The sequence below is a fragment of the Calypte anna genome, chromosome 4A (genome assembly GCF_003957555.1).
Source record: "Calypte anna isolate BGI_N300 chromosome 4A, bCalAnn1_v1.p, whole genome shotgun sequence".
Classification (NCBI taxonomy): domain Eukaryota; kingdom Metazoa; phylum Chordata; class Aves; order Apodiformes; family Trochilidae; genus Calypte; species Calypte anna.
Window position 1 is genome coordinate 14216188 of NC_044248.1, and position 14766 is coordinate 14230953.

Below are 14766 nucleotides of genomic sequence, written 5' to 3' on the forward strand. Positions count from 1 at the left end.
TTTTGTTGATTCTGCAATGGAAAGGGGTTGGTGTTGCCCTGCAAGTCCTCTGTAGTGCAAACAGGACTTGAAAACTGAACAGATTTTCCATTTAAGCCACTTAATCTCCCTTGTAGCCACTAGCTAGAATGCCAGCTTTGTATGAAAATAGACAAGATAACACTGTCATCAGTCTTTTGTTTTAGATTTTTTTTTTAATTCAGTCTCTGTGAGCTCTGAGATAAGATTTGAACTCTTTCTTTAGTTACTGCAAAGGAAACTTCTACATCAGTCCAAATTAGTGTCAAATACTGGAACCATGATTCCTGGGAGAAGGCTAGAATCACACACCAGCTATGACACACAAAAAAATCACACACTTTAATCATAGTCATGCTCTACATCTACAGATTCACTGACAGACTGAAACTATAGTTCAACCTTTACCAAATTTTTTCTTGAATCACATTTCAATCCCTTAAAGCAGATATTTGTGGGAATACAGTTGTTTTGTTCTCCAGTAATTTTTTCCAGCATTTTGCTCTAGGAGTTTTAGCACTGCTAAGAGCTGAAGCCACACTTAAGACTACTTTTAATAAAGTAAATGTGCTACCACCCTTCAGTACCACCTAACACCACTGAGCATTTACTAAACATAAATACCATGTCGTGTGCAAGCTCAGTAAGCAAACACATCAAGAAAATCTGTCACATCAAGGAGTGAAGTAAGGAGTAAGAACAGCTAGGCCTGACACTGATAAATTCTAAGCAACTAATTCTAATAAAATGCTTTTTCATGCATTTTGCTTTGTACACAAATCATATGGTAAATAAGCTGTAAATACTGACTACACATCGGTCACTGCACACCAAGCCCTCTAAAAAATCCACCCTTTTCAGGATTATTTGACAAGCATCTGGGATGTAAAAAGTGATTTCTGGGAAGTCACCATATGCACTTACATAAAGACACATCCAGACCAGCAAAGCACACATGGAGGACAGTTCCTGCATGAGCAAGTCAGCTTCCAAAGTCTGGTAGAAACTTTGGGTCACTGAGCACACTTCAATTACTTGAGTCTATCCAGCTTCACCTCTCTTAGTGGCATAAGCACATGAAGAACTTAAATCCTGGTACTTTTTCTGTGTCTGTTGCCTTGAAACATGGAAAAAGTCTTGAAAAAAATTAGTCACTTTGCCTATATTTGCAAAGCTTGTCCAGAAATCAGCAAGTATTTTTCAGCGTGAGTCACAACCCACGTTCCTGTTGCAATAATTAGACTGCACATTTTCATTAGAAACTCTGACTCCGGTTCCTACTCTTTACTTAGAAGATGAGCAGAAGCCACCTGTTTTGAGTTTTGTCAGAAATCCATGAAGCTTTCAAACGCAACTGTGCATTAATTTTGTTTGTCTGTTTTTTTGTTGGTTTTTTTTTTTAAGGAAGATACACCAAAATCAAACCAACTATCTAATCAAGCATGGGTTAACCAACCCGTGCTTTGGATGACAACACGCAGCCAACTGCAGCTGATGCAAGCAAACTACAAAGTAACAATGCTAACTCCCCTTCTGACTTCTAGGGAGCAAACCTTTGACAAACCTTATAACTGAGCACAGTTAGTTGTCCTTCTACCACTCAAAGCTAGGAAAATGGAAGTGGAAACAATACCTGTGGAGAGGCTGTCGTGCTCCCGTGGGTGCTGGTCCCGCTGCCTGCCTCCCCGGGCAGCCCAGCGTCTTGTTGGCCACGACTGCCTGAGCTGGTCAATGTTTTACCAGGCTGTGAGCAGATCACTGTCCCACCCTCCTGCAAACACCCCGTGGGGAAGGCAGCACCAGGGCCACGGGGACAAAGCCAGTGCCAAAAAGGTCACCCCCTCTTCTACCTGCCTGGTCCTCAACCAAGAAAGCAGTGTACACACAAAAAAAACCTGCTAAGAGGGGGATGCAGGGAAAGCGTGCCATGAAGGGGAAAAAAATAATAAAATTGGTGCTATTAATAGATAATCTGTGGCAGGTAAGTCATGATACCCTTTCTCTGTATTGTTCTAAGGGTGTGTGCAAGCCTAGGCGTGCCTGGCTGAAAGCTGAGAGAGAACACTTGATTTATGGGAGTACATAAATTTCCAAGTAAAACTGCAACATGGGAGAGCAGTCACTCAGATGACAGCTAAGAAGTAACAAAAAACAAAAAAAGAAACAACAGCAACAAAAAACCAAAAACAAAGACAACAAAACATGTTCTGAAATAACGGTGATTAATGCAAACAGAGCCTAAACACAAATACAGGGGAAAGAAATGGCGGAACAACCCGGGATGGTTGCCTTGCAGGTAGAGGCTCTGCCCCTCTGCTCCTGCGTCTCAGCTTCCCAGGGGTGCCCGACAGCTAAAGCTCCACCTGTGCCATCCAGAGCCTTCCCACTCCTCCCAGTGAGTTCCCAATGACAGGCAGAGGGCAGCAAGGACGGGCGGCAGCTGAGGGCAGAGCTGAGGAGAGGAGAAGGAGAGGGAGAGGGAGATGGAGAGGGAGAGGGAGAGGACAGCTGCCCAGTTTGGGAAGGACTCAGAGGCTGGGACCCAGTGGCTGCTTCCAAACTGGGAGAGCCTTTATGAACCTAGTACACAGATGTGTGCTAATGGAGGAGCTACGGGAAAATCTAGGCTACTTTGTGTGTGATCCTGCCTTGTCTATCATCCCATTTCAGTCCTGTTTTGCCAGAGAGAGAGTGATTTTGTCTAATCTGGCATCCCTGACTTGAGAAGTGTGCGTTTGAATGCGGATGTTTAAGGAGAAAATCTTCAACACTGGCTGTCCTAGTTTATCAGATTAGCTGCTAGAACTTGCCACATAGAGCAACAAGGAGTATGTCCATGAGCTGGGTTTGCTGTTGGTCTAGGTATTGCATGGCCTCAGACAAGAATTGGGTCGTTCACCCTCAGTGATGCTACTCTGAGGGACACCATCCAAGCCTGGTCGACTTGGAGAGGTTTTGTCTGCCTGCTGGGCACACTGCAGTCACACTCGTGCGTGGCCAGGGGCACAGCTGTATGCAGCTCACCAGCCAGCATGCACACATGGCATGGTTTGCCAGGGCAGCAAAGGGCTGTGGCTGGACTTCAGCAGAGGTGCCACCAAAAGCAGGAGTGTCTTTACTGAGCCAGGAGTCCTGAGGGGGCTTCCTCAGAGCCCAGAGCCCCAGGCAAGCTGGCAGGGGCTGGGGCATGTCCATGAGCCCTTTGTCTGCAGCCCATGCTGCACACCCAGTACACCCAACACACACCAGCCCACTCAGCTCTACAAGGTGCCACTATTTGTTGTGGGTGCTTTCAGGTGTGGTGTTCCCTCCTGTTGGTCCACAATCACCTTCCTTGGAAAAGGAGAGGCAAAAGGGGAATCTCTCAAAGATTTGGGACTTAAGGCCACCATACCAGCAACCTTGGACTCCCTGGTAGGACAGGCTAATGACACACCATATGAACTTCCCTACAGCTGCTAGACACAATCCTGCTGCTGTAGGAAAACCTGCAAGACCTGGCAATGTCTTTTGCAAAAGCCTTACTAATTCCCAACTGCTATCTTGTATTCCCTCTGGATTAAAAACCCTGCCAGTTGCTTTACAGATTTATTCCCAACCTGTGATGAAGAGCATAGTGGCAAATGATCAGAGGTGGGAAAGACCCATTCTCCTCTGCCAGCTTCTCAGGCCTAAGGCAGGACATTTGCCACATCATGTTAGCCTCTGAGGGCCCTGCTGATCTCCTGGTTGTAAGTGGAAATAATGACCTGCTATGTTCCACAGAGCTGCTTGAGGTCTCAACTGTGGCTGTCACATCTGAGACCCCCAGGCAGAAAGAGGGGTCTTACCTGAAAGTTTATCTACACTCAAGACCCTGCCTAACCAGCTCTGGGGGGAGGAACTGCTGGCAGAAGTCTTGCTCCACCCGGTATCAAGAGCTGCTGCCATAGAGGTGGATGAGGTAGGAGGTCCAGCTGCTATAATGCAAAAGAAACCAAACATTTTTTTCATTGTTGCAGAAGCAATAAGGAAAAAAACTGTCTTCCCTGCATACTTCTGTATAGCTACCACTCTGTGGAAAACTTGTCTGTGTCTTTCATTCAAAGAAGCTTGTACAAGTTTTCCTCTTCTTTTGGAGATTTACTTCTAAATTAAAATCATCCATACCCAATGAATTTTACCTGTCTTTGAAAGGAAGTGATAGCAGTAGTAATTTTTGAAGTGGTATATCTGAAAGCAAGTTGTGAACATGAACAATTGGATTAAGCACCATTGTCAGGCATTTCCCTGAAGAGCTGATACCTTTAGCTCTTCAACAGGCTGGGGTAGGCTGTTAAAATAATTTCCCAAAAGTCACACAGCAAGACAGTGCCATGCCTACAGCAAGCTCTGCAAGTACCTTTGCCCATGTACCTGAAACAAGTACAGTTGCCTTCTGACCAACCCCAATTTAACATGCTTCTCCCTATTTTCTGCTCTCAGAGATCAAGGTTTCAGAATCAAGGGCTCAGAGAGAGGTGGATGCTTCTCATGAGTTGGCCCTGTGTCACCTGGTCCAAAGTTCCCCACACCAGGCTCTGGCAGATAACCAGGGGTGGGTTTCTGATTAACACAACTCTGACAGGAGAGACTGTGACCCATGGAATTTTGGCGTTTCAGTCTTTTCTCAGTGCACAACCTTTGTCACACCGCAGGTTTCAAGGGCAATGTAACACTTGCATATTTACCTACTGCAAATGGAGGAGGTGCTGGCTTGTACAGCACACAGGCTGCAGAGTCCAACATTAATTTAGTACAGACACCGTATAATTTCAGACTGGCTTGTGAAAGTGAAAGATATGGATGTTAATAGTGAAAAAGCACCTAAAATTCACAAGCTTTCAGGCAAAAGCACTTTCAGTGAAACACCAATTTACTTTAAAAGGGTTAGCAATAACTAAATCAAACAACAAAGCTAAAATGTGGGGATCAGATAACAGAAAGGGAAATTTCTGTGTCTCTTAAGTGGGGTTTAATTTTGTTCCAGTTCTCTTTCAACAGATGCAATTTCATTTCATCATGTATAGTAACACTTGCTTTGGAAAACAGTACAGGCAGACCCAGAGGGACCAATGTGGAGGCTTCATAAATTCCATATTCCCAGTAAAGAACCTCTTGTATCACGGTGCTGTCAGGAATATGTTCAGACCCATCCCTAAGCAGTGTGTCGAAACCACCTCCCCAGGAAATACTGGAACAGCACTGATCACCTCTGACTGGAGCTACATCCCCTCCTCTGGAGCAGAAGGACAAGCAATAGCTTGCTGCAAAAGAAACAGGTGGGAGGGGAAAAAAGCCACCACTGTGAGCCGTGGAAGATCATGAGCATCCAGGAGAATATCAGAGACCCAAAGTGTGAATTGAGAGGGATCTTCAGTAGTAGCCTGAATATGGCACATGTGAGGACACCTCTCCAACTGGGCTCTCAGAAATGATACCCGGGCATGCCAGCAGTACAGGAGCCATACACTACCATCTTGCCATACCTATTCTTCCATTTGGTCCATAATTTAGCATTTTGTGCTAAGATTTCGAGCAAAGTGCCCTGTATATCTTCATCTACAGCAGAATGGGTCCTCAGGCTTTGCACAGACAATGTGCTCCTCCAGCTGATAAGAGGAAAGAGATAGCAAGGAAATTATTTACAAACCACCTCTACTAGGTGGCTTCAGGGCTGTTTTGCCAGTGGTTGCACTGGGCAGAAGTTCAGTCATCACTATTGCTTGGAGGGAACAGACCTTGCAAAATACATGAGATGTGTAAGAAAACTTGCTCATGATTCACAGAGAAACTGAATGTTGATGGGAAAGAATACTTGCAAATAGTCACTGTAGAGCTGAATTGTTAAATAGATGGTTAGCAAGTAATGGGCAACACTGCTACAAAATCATATAATGCCTGCCAATAAGCTCCCTAAAAAAAGAAGTTTTTTAAAAAAAAAATAAAGAACCTGATCCCTCCTTTCTGGTTAATTGCCTTATTTGCAGCTTTTTTTTTTTTTTTTTTTTTTTTTTTAGGGGTGTAAAACTTTTAGAGGTTATTTTGACTTCATCTGTGTTTTGTATGACTCCACACTGCTGGTGATTTAGCAACTTCATAGCCATAGTCACACTTGGGAAATGATCATGTAGGAAATGTGATGGTTTAAAATCACAGATGTACATTCCCCATGGGTTTGATTTTAGTACAAAAGTTCCTCAGTTAAGCTGCTTCTGGGTTTTCCCTGATGTGACAGTTACTGCAGAGGGAGAACATTGGGCTCAGCTCTGGTTTATTCAGGATCCTCACCAGGCAGTCAGGGGGGGTTTGTGTGCTTTGTGTGTTTTAGCAATGTTCCTGTCACGTCCCTGGTTCCTTGTGTCCTCCTCTGCAGCCTGGGAGCAGAGGGGGAAATGGGCAGGTTGGCATTAGTCCAGGGAAGAATGGAGCAATTTTACAAATCAGTCCTTTTCCCAGGGAGGTTGGGAGCTGCTGCCTCTCAGACCATGCCCAACCTCTGCCAGTTCCACCCCAGGGCAAGGGGCTTCCAAGAACCAGGAGACCTGCAGCAGGGTCCACAGTGAGTCCCCCACAGAGGGTACTGTTTGACACACAAATATGCTGCCAGGCATGAGACAGGTAGGAAATATAGTAGAATGAAGTATATATATGTTTCAGTGACTGTTGCTTAGAAAATGTAAAAGTTTGAGAAATAAACCAGCTTGAATATCACTACAGTGTTTTCACAATTTTCCTCCTTTACAGGGGTATTACTAGGAAGTAGGAGTTCTTCTGGTCATATTTCAGTTAAGAAGTTTCATTGCTTGTTTAAATATAAATCTGATGCATGTGAATTAAATAATCATAAGCCACAGCTTTATACATGACATTTTCCCCTGTAATTCCCCTAACATAAGAATAAAATTGTTTATTTTAAACAGGAGAGTACTTGAATCAACTTCTGTGGGCTGTCTGTCTTTATCTGTCTATCTGTTTATTGTCTAGCTTTCTCTCAAGTCGCATTGGTTTTTACAATGCTTTGGGATATTCATATTTGGAGCTGTAAAAAGTAAAAAATTTCTAATTAAAGAGTATATGTATGCTGCTAACAATGCCTTAATTGTACTTTCTTGGGCTTCAATGTTGAACTGAAACTGGCCAGTAGCCATTTTAGCAATGAGCAGTATTCTGGCACTGTCCTTAGTGACTTTTGTTATAGATTTGGGCAAATATTTGTCAGCTAATTCATTGCCTAACATCTGATGACATGCAATATCTTCATCATACTCCTCAAGTGTAGGTAGGTGCTTTGAATGAACCCCAGAAGATAAGTAACATTTCTATGTAAAAATACTGCTTAAGGAATTAACACCCATGGAGATTTTATAGCTGAATGGAAAAGCTGGGTCTGAATCAGCCTTTCCAGCAGATACTGTCAAGTAGATGAATGAAATATTTTTTGTTCTTATTTGTTGTCTCAGAGGAGATATTGATATAGATCTCTGTAAGGCCAGTTCCCAAGGTCTGTACTTAAATATTTGGAAGCTATTATTTACTGCTTAATTATCTCCATGCAATGAAAAACATCCCTCAGTGTCAGTACACGATGCCTTTGCAGCACGCCCACCTCATCACCAAATTCCAGGCACAAGAAACAACATTTGTAAGTGAGTGGGATGAAGGTCTGACCCACACAGAGGACCTCTTGCTTTGTGGCTTTTCTGTCATCTACCCATGAGAGGTATTTGACTGCCTCTTGTTCCTCTCCTTTGGGGGAACAGAAGCTAGCCAGACAACTGTAAAAATGGGAGAAGGATTGAGGATGTTTAGAATGGGGTCAGGCGTTTTATAATTGTCTGGAAAGAGGTTAATAGAGAATTACAGAGATTAATAGGTGTGGTTTAGGAGGAACAGAGGTTATGAACTACCTAGAGGGCAGGTAACATCTGGAAAGGAAGGTGAGGCTGAACTAGAAAGGATCTTGCATGTAGAAGAGATGCAAGGAAATCTGTAATTTCTGAAGGGAAAGAAAAAAACGTGATGGGGCAACCTAACTGCTGGGGTGAGCTAAGGTGTTTCAGAGGGGCAACAAATGAGACGCAGTAATGCTTGTGAGAAAAGAGAAAATGTATGAACTGCAAGGGGGAAATGAAGGCTGAATGGGAAAGAGGAAGCACTAAATACAGAATTTACAAATACTGGCTCTAAAGAAATGTGTATGAGTCAGGTAAAATAGCAGTGTACTGAAAAGACATATTCAAAAGGATAGCTTGACCCTTGGGGAGGGAAGAATTGGTCGGTCATCTGCTTTCAACCCAGGCATTTGGCACCACTGTCCTGGCTGCTGGAAGCCACACTGACACAAAGATGAAAGATATGGAGTTCACCTAGAGACAGAAGGGGAAAGATCCAGAGGTGACAGCACAAGAGGGTGTGACTGCAGAAAAACAGGGAGGTTGGGGCCAAAAGTGCAGTGGTGAAAGGGGGAGTGGGAACTGGAGGGGTAGTGGTTCAGAAAGAAAAATGAAACAACAAAACTTTTTCCTGTTTATGATAAAAATAGCCCCAAGCAGATTTTCTTACTTACTAAAAATCTTAATGTAAAAGGGGATTAAGGAGAACCAGCAATACCCTCTCCACAGTATTATCTCATGTGCAAATAAAATACATTGCTAAACTTGGTTTTTTTCCTATGTAAGAACTAAAACCAGATATCATTTACTCCCATGCACACATAACCAACGTGTTGTGCTTGTAGTGTTCTTGTCCATTGTATGAAAACTGGAGAATTGAGTAACACAATGTTCTGTTCCAGAACACTGCAGCATTTAGTCAGTGTATCAGTTTCCCAGAGTAGTTTTATGGTATTTCTATTTTTTAGATCTTCCATTAATGCTCAAAGTACATCTGTTTTTCCATGCAAATGAATGACTTAAGAGAAAATCTGTAATGCCCACGCTGACAAGCACATTGTTGCATTTTCTGAGATCAGTGGCAAACTGATCTGCAATCTGGCTGTCCTGAGTCCCACAGCATGGCCTGTGGAAACATCCTGATTCAAACTCCCAAGTTACAAAATCAGTCTTGTTTCTACATATATTTCTAGAATTCAAAAACTTTTCACTGGCTTCTGCAAAATTCACATTGTAACCTTTCAGCTTGGGCACAAAATTGTATTTGAAGAGCTGACATACATAGCCTGCTCTGCTCACTGCTATGAAACCAGGAGCTGTTGGCCACATGTATTTCAGTGAAAAAAAAGTGTTATCTGCTTTTTAGCACAGGTGCAGCTATTTGTAGCTGGCTGTGTCTCAGTCTAGATTACCTGGAGGCTACAATTCAGATATGAAGCTTGGATCTGATTTATGTTAAAACTGGAATTACACAGTTTGCTCTCATTAACCTTTGCTCAAAACAGAGGAATGCTCAGGACCAGCTTGTTCTTGTGAGATTTCTGCTTAGACCAAAACCTCTCTGAGGACAAGAGTCTGCATTTGAGTTGAGCTGCGTCTGTTCTAGAGCCAGATCTTTGGCTTTGTAGATTCCAAATGGTCCCCTAACCAGTGAGTATTTAGACAGATGAAGTGAAAGGTTGCATCTGATTCAAACCAGATCAGTTTATTCCATGTGGATATTGAATAATACCAGCAGCAAGCACCACTCATCCTAGGAAAAGTCAGAAAGCTCTCATCTATTTCATTTTTAAAGAAACAAAAATGTTCTAGATCATGGATAGTGTTTCCCTACTCTCTCAGCTCTGGTTGGAAGTAGGGACAGGTGGCTGCTTGAAAAATAAGACCTGCAGAGAACCAGAACAGTCCAATGTAGCAAAGAGCAACAACATTTGCTGCCGTGTTTGGTCTGGGGACAGGCAAGGCTGCGTCTGCACTTTTCCTATTTGCCACTTATACTTGCTTCACTAAAAATAATAAATTACCTCCTGCTAGACACCGGGTGTATCTGATCCAAGGTGAGCAGTGCTGCTGCACTCAGTGCTTTTCGCAGAGCTGGGGCAGGCAGCTGGTACCAGCCTCCCCTACCAGCCAGTACCAGCCTCCCCTACCAGCCGGTACCAGCTTCCCACCAGCCTCATTCCTCTCTGTAGGCCCATTTCTGGGTCAGGACACAGGTTCTAGAGCTGAGCTTGTGAGGCTGCCACCAGGGCTGATCTCCTGAGCCTCCGGCAGCTGGGCAGCACCCAGTGGCCCAGCCGGGCTGAGCCAATCCCCCAACACATCCAGGGCAAGGAAAGGTTTGTCTGTCTGTCTGTCTGTCTGCACACTGGCGGGTCAGAGCGATGTCACTGCTGCATACAAGCCAGTGTGGGCAGCTCAGCCTGCACAAATAACCAGATAGAAGCACAGAGGGAACTGGCACGGCACCTTTTGGGTTTGCTGCTGCTCCTCGCCTGCGTGTTTGAGGCTCGGATGCAGTCAGGATGAATGCCACAGTTCACTGAGTGATTGTAATCCAGTTACTGAGCCCATCTCGAGCTCTTGGCTGATGCCACTTTATTTACAGGTTAGATACAGTTTCATTTGCTTGCGGTTAAGTAAATCAGCAGTGTCAATTAACATTTTCTTATGGTGCTAAGCCCACAAAAACCGTGCACGAGGCAGAGTGGTGATGAATATAAGCCTCTGGGATCACACTGTGTGTGAGCCTGAAATTCCAGGCTATGAATCAGTCTGCAGACTATGTGGCAGAGCCTGCAGTGATCTCTTGGGGAAAAAAAAAAAAAAAAAAAAAAAAAAAAAGAAAAAAGAAAAAAAAAAAAAAAAGGCACATGGATTAGTGCTTGCTGAAACTTTATTTTCATCATTGTGTTAGTCAATGTTTTGGGTGCTAACATCCTTCTGATTGCTTTCTGTGTTAAGGAACAGAACAGAACACGATGGCTCACACCTCCTTTGGCATGCACATCACTCACCCGTGATACTGTCACTGAGGGAGAGAGATGAAGGACAGATGGATTTATACTGAGGAGCTGCCACTGTTTAAACAAAGTGCTCTCCATCCCTGTACTACTCATGATGCTGTTGGTTGTCAGAAGGGAGCTCTGTGAGCTCCTGGGCTTCTGCAGCCAGCAGAGCTGCCAGTGGGTATTCTGAGGGAATGTACTTTTTGTGAGCAAATAGTCTATTGTGTCCCATGCCCGAGGTTAGCATCACTTGGGTGCCATATGGGACAAGCCAACACATGTCTGTTTAGTCCTGGAGTCTCTGTTCCTTTCCCACTGTAACTGAAAATGGAAGCAAGGGAGCTGTATTGCCTTAATTCTGCTAAAATCCTTCTCTTGCCATCTGTAGGCCCATATGAAGTACGATGTGCAAGGAAGAAAAAAAAGATAAATGACATTCCAGATAAAGTGGAAGGAATTCTGCACAACCTCGTTAAAAATGCATATCCTGGGAAATAGATTTCTAGAAATTAGATTTTCAACTGATTTTATTCCAGTTGAGTGAGAAAGGAAATGGGACTATGGCAATTGCTCAAAAACATGTTTCACCCCTTTCATATTATTAGTGACATTCTTTTAGAAACCTGTGTCTCCAAGGTTTATTTTAACTTGTGACTAAGATGCAGAAGCAATATTAAAGTTAAATGCCCACATTTCTAGCCTAAAGAGAAATGATCCTGTGCTCAGTCATGCAAATTAACATATCAGTCAGAATCTACAGAGTTGTCTGGGTTATCATGTTTCGATTTGAGACAGATTTTTCTATGCAGATTTTTTCTGCATTCTTTGTTAAAGCAAATTAGTGTAATTCCAGTACAGTCAAGGTAGTTGTACTATTTCAGACATGTTCTTATACTGTGCTTATCATCTGAGGGTTTTACAGCATAGCTTTACTCAGTGCAACTAGTAACAGGAATGAGTTGCTTTATCCCTTAAAAATGCTTAAACAGTCAATACAACTTACAAAATGCAGATGACATTTATAAAACTTTTTCTAAAAGTCTGTATTGAAGGCAATACAGGGGATGTAAAAAAAAAAAAACGAAAAAAAAGTCCATATAAAGGAAACTAACAGTTTATAGTGACATGCATTTGTGCACATATTTGGCACAATTCTCTTGCTTTTGTGCATCTTTGTGTGCACAAAATCTGCAGGATTATTTTTGTTGTGTTTTAGGAAGCATTCTAAAATGGTTTCTAAAATTATTTATTACTTTCTAAAAAACTCTTAAAAAATTAAAAAAAAACAACTGGAATATCAGAGTGTTTTGGGGTTTTTTCTGGTTTCATAACATATTTTTCTTGTACATATGTTTTCAGGTGAAGTCTCTGGTGACTGGAAGAAGGGACACATTTTTTAAAAGGGTAGTAAGGAAAACCCTGGGAACTACCAATCTGCCAGCCTCCCCTCTGTGCCTGAGAAGTTCACGGAGCAGATTCTCCTAGAAGGACTGATAAGGCACATGGAAGACAGGGAGGTGACCCAAGACAGCCAGCACAGCTTCACTAAGGGCAAATCCTGCCTGACAAACCCAGTGGCTTTTCATGATAAGGTAACTACATCAGTGGACAAGGGACAACCTATCAGTGGGATCTATCTGGACTTCTGCAAGGCCTTTGACACCGTCCCCCACAATATCCTACTCACCAAGTTGGAGAGATATGGATTTGTTGGGTGGACTGCTCAGTGGATAAGGAATTGGCTGGATGGTTGCATCCACAGGGTAGTGGCCAATGGCTCGAAGTCCAGATGGAGACCAGTGAAAAGTGGTGTCCCTCAGGCGTCCCTACTGGGATCTGTACTGTATAATATTTTTATCAACAATACAGATGGGGAGATGGAGTGCACTGTCAGCAAGTTTGCAGATGGCACCAAGCTGAATGGTGCTGTCAATAAGACAGAGGGATGGGATGTAACCCAGAAGGACCTGGACAAACTGGAGAGGTAGGCCCAGGTGAACCTCAACAAGACCAAGTGTAGGGTCCTGAACTTGGGTCAGAACAATCCACCACATCAGTACAGGCTTGGAAATTAAGGTTTTCCTGCAGAAAAAGGACTTGGGAGTGCTGGTGGATGAAAAGCTAGACATGAGTGCATGCTTGCAGCACGGAAGGAAAATAACATCCTGGGCTGCATCAAAAGAAGTGTGGCCAGCAGATTGAGAGAGGTGATTCTGCCATTTTACTCTGCTCTGGTAAAACCTCATCTGGAATTCTGCATCTGGTATGTACAGGCATGGGGTAGCTGAGGGAGTGATCTGGGTCTCCACAGGTACTGTGGTACCCCTGCTCCCTGAAGTGCTCTCCCCTCCAGCTCAGGCACACATGGGAAGTCAGAGCACCTTGAATTCACCTACATATTAGAAAATGAGCACAAAAGTTGTTTACTGTCCAAATAAAGACATTTAAAAAAATGATATTATTTCAGAATTTTGGGGCCCATGTAGCACAATAATTTGTCTGCAGCAGCGACCACAAACTAACCTATACAGAATAGGAGCAGGGCAAGCATACATGATCTTTACTGCAATGCCACTTCCAGTCTCCAACCACTTTCAGCTCAGGGGACTCCTTGAGCCTGATGTAGTTTACACAGTGGTGGATCTCTCTTCCAAATACTTGCCCAGTGTTCCCTTGAACTCCTGCAAAAACCAACTGCACCGATCACACCTCTTGGCAAAGAGTTTCATAGATATGGTATTTGCTTCATGAAGAAATAATTCCCTTTGTTCTGAAAATGGCTCCTACAGCCTTCTGCATTAGTAGAGACAGTGAGCAGCTCATCCCTACCCATCCTCACCACCTGGGATTTTATAGACCTGAATCAAGTCATCACCAGCATGGTCCCCAGCTGAGCCTGAGCCTACTCAGCCAGGAGCTGAGCATCACACCTATGTTTTGACTCCTTGTTTCAAAGAAATCAGGTGATTTACTAAAATGTTCTTCTGGCCCAGGTTCCCTACACATCCTCACTGCAAAATGTCATCCCACACTCACTGGCTGGACATTGCACCTGCTGAATGTAACATTCATGCCAGGTGCAGTGTGGGCCAATAATCCCAAGTATTTAATCACCAGTGTGTCCATGCTCTAGCAAGACATGTAGAAATCCACCCTCCTGCTTTGGTAATCAGTGTCCCAGCCATCTACAGAACAGTTGCCTGGCCATGAAGTTCAATCCCAGCCCTCCATGGGCACCTCCACAGGCAGTAGATGAACAGGAATGTTCATTCAGGCAACCCAGGTTGCTAAAGGCAAACATCGAGATTCCTAAAACTGGACGGACATTTGGAAAAATAGCGTTCTGTCTTGACCCAGTTTCCACTCCCCATGAATATTGTGTATGCTCCTTGGATGTTGGATTTATACAGCCTCTGCATCTGTGTTGCATAGTTTTGAGGTGCCCCAGCTACAATGATACTTTCTCCAAGGATATAGGTTTCACTGGCTCTTGGTACTCTGTGAAATAAAAGATGATTTTGCTTTATTTGGTGTACTACACTTGGGCTATCAAAGCCAAGGTCCCCTCATTACTTAGATTACTTGCTAGCTCTTAGTTATACTACCTGACATCGTTTTCCTTCCATCACATCATTCTGACAGATTTTCATTTGGCTCATGTTATAATTTCAGTTAGCTGTAAGAGTCAGCCAGAAAGTGCACTTTTTAATGATATGACCATCACCAACACTGTGAGCACTCATACTTTTAGTGCTATTTGCAAATGCCTGAATGTGATCTACTGAGCTAAATAATCCAACTGACAGGACCCTGTGAGCTTTACAGTT

The 14766-nt window shown here is 43.5% G+C and overlaps 1 protein-coding gene across 4 annotated transcripts in view; it reads right to left on the reverse strand.

The window, feature by feature from the left end:
• Positions 1–14766, reverse strand: part of RBM47 (RNA binding motif protein 47) — a 76934-nt gene that overhangs the window by 41631 nt on the left and 20537 nt on the right. The window contains exon 1 of one of the 4 annotated variants that reach the window (XM_008491796.2): positions 1652–1715. The exons of the other annotated variants lie outside the window; for them this stretch is intronic. The gene's annotated coding sequence lies outside the window, so the exon portion shown is untranslated. Of the gene's footprint in view, positions 1–1651; positions 1716–14766 lie in introns of those variants that run through there. 4 annotated transcript variants of the gene reach the window in all.